We start from the raw sequence: 6,000 nt of genomic DNA on the forward strand, positions 1-6,000 counted from the left end.
GTCTCGTCCTTTCACTCTAAATGTACGCAGGGGTGCCTGTCTATCTATAATTTCCATAAAACCAAGATAAAAATAAGACCAGGCAGTTTCAACATCAGCACACAAATCGATTTTTCCCCAATCAAACCCAAACAGAACATGTACAAAACCCTGCTCCACAAAATGTTTTATGTCTCTCTTGATGATAATACGAGGTTTAACCTTTTGGACTTTTGTGTCCCTAATTGTGGCTACAACACAGTGGTCACTCAGATAATTCGCAAATACTCCCACAGCTGAGTATTTATAGGGAACATTAGTTAAAATGAGATCAATTAGGGAGGATTTATTTGGAGACTTAATATTAGGGTGAGTAGGACTGTCAACAATCTGTGTAACATTTAAAGAGATACAAAGGTTTTTAAAATCCTCTGACACTGTAGTTAACCAGTCCCAGTTAAAATCTCCAAGTAGCACTATTTCCTTGTAGTCTAGTTGCGATAAAAGATTTGCTAGCGAAGACAAGGAGTATTTGACAGCTGAGGGGGGTCTGTAACAGCCCACGACCATGACCTGTTGACCCTTTGCCACTTCTATATTTAAGGCTAAAAATTCAAATTGCTTACTGATAGATTTGGAAACTAATGTGGTTACACTGAACTTATTCTTAACATAAATGGCAACGCCACCACCTTTATTAGGCCGGTCGGTACGATACACATTATAACCATTTAAGGCAATGTCAGAGGCCAAAATAGATTTATTTAGCCATGTTTCTGATAAAACAATGACGTCAGCGTCAGTCGAGCTCGCCCAGATACGGACAAAATCTAGTTTACCTAACAGACTGCGCACATTCAAGTGGATGAAACCCAACCCAGACCTAGCTTTAAAATCAGCAGGAGTAGCGATCTGACTACTACTACTGGGCGGACCAGGGTTAGGTTGTACATTTCCTGACAGTAATAACAACAAAAAAACCAGGCATCTTTTCCTCTTAAACGACACACATACATTGTCATCTACTTTAGAATCACCGGAAAAGTCTGCGAGAGTGTGATTTGAGCTTAAGAAGCAGTCCTGAAGAACCATCATCGCAGGAAAACATAAAAGACAAACATATTTTGTCGAGCAGATTGACTGTGACAAGGCAACCGGTAATTGTTTGTGTAACACATCCGAACCTTTGCAGGGGATGCCCACTGCGGGTGGCAGAACAGACCTGAATCCAGAAGACTCCTCAGAATGACTAGAGATCTTCTCATAGTCCAAAATAGTTAACAGGCACAGCAGAATCCCGATATGGGCCATTTTCCCAGACCAGCACACAGAATCCGCGATGTTCCTGGAGCAAAATCAGCACAGCAGCAAAGGACAGACGAAAGCAGCAGCGTGGTATCCCCGGGGTGAAAGCAGGCCTCTGCAACAGCAGAACCAGGACAGGTGGAAAGCAGGCCCCAGCCGTGGTAAAAACCTCCTCCGTACAGCAACACACGCCCGGTGGAAGCAGGCCAAGCCCGAAGCGTGGATCCACTCCGTCTCTCCGCGACGACTCCGGGGTAAAAACCACTCCAGTGCAGCCATACTCTACAGGTGGGAGCAGACCTCCGTAGATCGCAGATCGCAGGCAGCAAACAGGTGGAGCCGCTCCGTGTCATGTCTAGGAAACTAATAGTGAAAGTGTATTCTTTATGTTAGTTTTGTCATGTCCCTTTGCCCTGTGCTTTATGTTTATTCCCTTAATTAATCATCCCTCTCATTTCAGGCCTCCACGCTCCCCGCCCCCTTCTGTCTCCTGCGTCCTTGATTGTTTTCCCCGCCCTGATTGTTTCCACCTGTGTCCCCTTTACCTGTGTATATATTGTGGTAGCTTCCTCCTGTTCATTGTCAGTTCGTTGTCTTACTATGACCCACGTTCCTGATTACCTCACGGACTTCCCACGGATCTACCTCATTGATCACTTGCTAGTTTTCCTCGAAAGAGTATATTTGTTTTCCTTGTTTTGATTACTGTGCTAAATTCCAGTAAAGTCTTTATTTTTTGAGAACACTATCTGAGTCGTGCAATTGAGTTCATGCCTCAGAGTCTCTCCTTGACAGTACGAACTGACCATTAAAATGAACTCAGCCGACTCAGACCAGCTAAAGAACGCCATCCGCTTTCAGGGCCAACGTCTTGGGCAACAAGAAGAGCAGATGGTCGCCATACAGCACGGAGTGCAGCACCTATCCAACAGCCACGGGGAACTACAATCATCGGTGACAACCCAGGTGAATCTGCTGGCAGCTGAGGTCCAGCGTGTGCTCACTCACCTGCAGGCTGCTTCTCCTCCCACGACTCCCCCGGTTCCGGCGGCGACCGGTTCCGTTCCCAACCGGCCTACTGAGCCGCACAGTACTTCCATGCGTCTGGCTCCACCCGAAAAATATTCCGGAGACTTGGAGGGCTGCCGGACGTTCATTGTGCAGTGTGAGTTACACTATCACCACCAACCGGCTGCTTTTCCCACGGACAATTCCAAAGTGGCTTTCATGATCTCCCATCTCTCCGGCCGAGCAGCAGCGTGGGCTACGGCAGAGTGGTCCAGAGGCTCCCCCATCTGCGGGTCTCTGGAAAACTTCATAGACACTATGAGAAAGATCTTCAATCAAACCACGCCGGGCAGGGAAGCAGCTCGGGCTCTGATTAAGCTGAAACAACATCAGCGGAGTGTGGCTGACTACGCCATCGAGTTCCGGACTATGGCAGCCGATAGCGGCTGGAACTCCGCTGCATTGTTTGACGCTTTCGTCAGCGGTCTCTCGGATTCCCTACAAGACCAGCTGGCGCCTCTCGATCTGCCCGCTGACTTGGACTCTGTCATATCCATGGCAATACGGATAGACAATCATTTGACGGAGAGGAGAAGGAATAAATCCAAGGATGCGGTTGATCCGCCTCCCCAGAGGAGACGCTCGCCGCTGGATACTACTTCTTCTTGGAGGCCCCGTCACCCCTCACCGGCGTTCCGGACAACAGCGCCCCCTGGCTCCGTGGAGGAGCCAATGCAGTTGGGCCGCGCCAAGCTTTCGATGGCAGAACGTCAGCGTCGATTAAAGGAGGGTCTGTGCTTCTACTGCGGGCAGCGCGGACATCCACAAGCGGCTTCTCCGGTAAAAGAGGAGGCTCACCAATAAAGAGGAGTACTTTGGTGAGCCGGATCTCTTCTTCTGACTTTCCTCCTCGCACCCTGACCCGCATCCAAGTAAAAATCAGAGACAATGTGGTTACTCATGGTGCACTCATTGACTCAGGGGCAGACGAAAGTCTGATGGATTGGGGTTTAGTTAAAAAATTGGACATAAAAACTAAACCTCTACCCCAGCCTCTTGAAGCGAGTGCTCTCGATGGGCGGCTGTTGTTTAAAGTGACTCACCAAACAGAGCCTTTAGAAATAAGATGTGATGATAACCATCACGAGACAATGTCATTTCACTTGTTTAATTCAGCCCAACATCCACTCATTTTGAGGTTTCCCTGGTTGAAACTTCATAACCCTCACATTGATTGGCAATCTGGGAGGGTGGAGGGGTGGGGAAAGAATTGCAGAGATCACTGTGTTAAGCAGGTAGCGGAGATTGACAGAAGAGGTAACACTGGGAGGGTTAGGCAGGGAACTATCCCAGAAATATATTTTCCTGATGTTCTTTCAGTCCCTTCCTGCTACCACGATTTAAGTGAAGTATTCAGTAAATCCAAGGCTCTGACTCTTCCGCCTCACCGACCCTATGACTGTGCTATCGACCTGATTGCTGGGTCTACAATTCCTAAGGGTCGACTATATGCTATTTCAGGACCTGAGAAAGAGGCCATGAAGGACTATATTGATGCCTCCCTCAAAACAGGCCTTATTCGCCCTTCCTCATCACCAGCAGGAGCGGGATTTTTTTTTTTGGGAAAAAGGATGGGTCTCTTAGGCCCTGTATTGACTACTCGCATCTCAATGACATTACGGTTAAAAACCGGTACCCCCTTCCTCTCATCTCGTCAGCCTTCGAGCAGCTTCAGGGAGCCAAGGTTTTCACCAAGTTAGACCTGCGTAATGCTTATCATTTAGTCAGGATCAGGGAGGGTGATGAATGGAAGACGGGTTTCAACACCCCTTCAGGCCACTATGAATACCGTGTAATGCCATTTGGATTATCAAACGCTCCTGCTGTGTTCCAGGCTATGATCAACGACGTGTTGAGGGAGTTTCTGAACCGTTTCGTTTTTGTATATCTGGACGACATTCTGATCTACTCCCCTGACCTTGACACCCATAAACAACATGTCCGCCAGGTTCTACAAGAGCTGCTCAAGAATAGGTTGTTTGTCAAAGCAGAAAAATGCGAATTCCATGCAGAGACAGTCACTTTCTTGGGCTTCATCATTTCGCCAGGTCAGGTTAGGATGGACCCAGAGAAGGTTAGCGCAGTAGCTTGTTGGCCTACCCCTGACTCTCGTAAGAAAGTGCAGCAGTTTTTAGGCTTTGCAAATTTTTACAGACGTTTTGTGCGGAGGTTCAGTGCTATTGCAGCCCCTCTTCATGTCCTCACGTCCCCTCAAGTGCCTTTTTTGTGGTGTCCTCAGGCTGAGGAGGCTTTTTCTCGGCTTAAAGGAATGTTCACCTCTGCTCCCATACTCACCTTGCCGGACACCACTCGTCAGTTTGTGGTAGAGGTGGATGCCTCCAACGAAGGGGTGGGAGCGGTCCTCTCCCAACGACTACAGAAGGACAACAAACTTCACCCCTGCGCTTTCCTGTCCAGGAAGCTCTCCCCAGCAGAGAGAAATTACGACGTGGGAAACCGTGAGTTGCTGGCCGTGAAGCTGGCACTGGAAGAGTGGAGGCATTGGTTGGAGGGAGCCGAGCATCCTTTCGTGGTTTGGACCGATCACAAAAACTTGGAATATATAAGAAAGGCCAAAAGACTGAACTCCCGCCAGGCTAGGTGGACCTTGTTTTTCAACCGTTTTGACTTTGTTCTTTCCTTCAGGCCGGGGTCTCAGAATGTCAAGCCTGACGCTCTGTCCCGTCTGTTTGACCCTGTGCCTGCAGTCAAGGAGCCGGAACCCATCATCCCATTAAACCGGGTGGTAGGAGCGCTGACTTGGTCAGTAGAGAAGGAGGTAATACGAGCCAATGCTGGAGCTCCTGCACCAAGGGGTTGCCCGCCATAACCGGCTTTTCGTTCAGGAGGCCGAGCGACCACAGGTGATCCACTGGGCTCACACTTCGCTGCTCACCTGTCACCCTGGAGTCAAGAGAACTATGTTCATCATAAAACAACGTTTCTGGTGGACATCCATGGAGAAGGAGGTGAAGGAGTATGTGGAGGCGTGCCCTGTCTGAGCTCGAAACAAGACCTCTTCCAGGGCGCGAATAGGACTATTACAACCACTCCCTATTCCCAACAGACCCTGGTCAGAGATCTCCATGGACTTCGTCACTGGCCTGCCCCTCTCTAGAGGTAAAACCATAGTTCTTACGGTAGTGGACCGTTTTTCTAAAATGACACATTTCATTGCTTTGCCCAAGATGCCCTCAGCGAAGGAAACGGCTGAGGTCATGAAGCATAATGTGTTTCGGCTTCATAGTTTCCCAAAGGATATTGTCTCCGACCGGGGCCCCCAGTTTGTGTCACGCTTCTGGAAGGAGTTCTGCCGCCTCATCGGTGCCACGGTCAGTCTCTCGTCAGGATACCATCCGGAGTCTAACGGCCAGACAGAGCGCCTAAATCAAGAACTGGAGACCTGTTTGCGCTGCTTGGTGTCCCAGAATCCATCCTCCTGGAGCGAGCACCTCACCTGGGTTGAGTATGCGCACAACATCCTCCCTACTTCTGCCACGGGCCTGTCCCCATTTCACTGTGTTTATGGCTACCAGCCGCCACTGTTCCCAGCCACGGAGAGGGAGGTCACGGTCCCGTCTGCCCACGCGCTGGTCAGGCGTTGTCGGCGAGTGTGGGCTGCGGCTAGGAAGATCCTCTGCAGGAATT

Source organism: Gymnodraco acuticeps, unplaced genomic scaffold, assembly GCF_902827175.1.
Source record: "Gymnodraco acuticeps unplaced genomic scaffold, fGymAcu1.1, whole genome shotgun sequence".
Lineage (NCBI taxonomy): Eukaryota > Metazoa > Chordata > Actinopteri > Perciformes > Bathydraconidae > Gymnodraco > Gymnodraco acuticeps.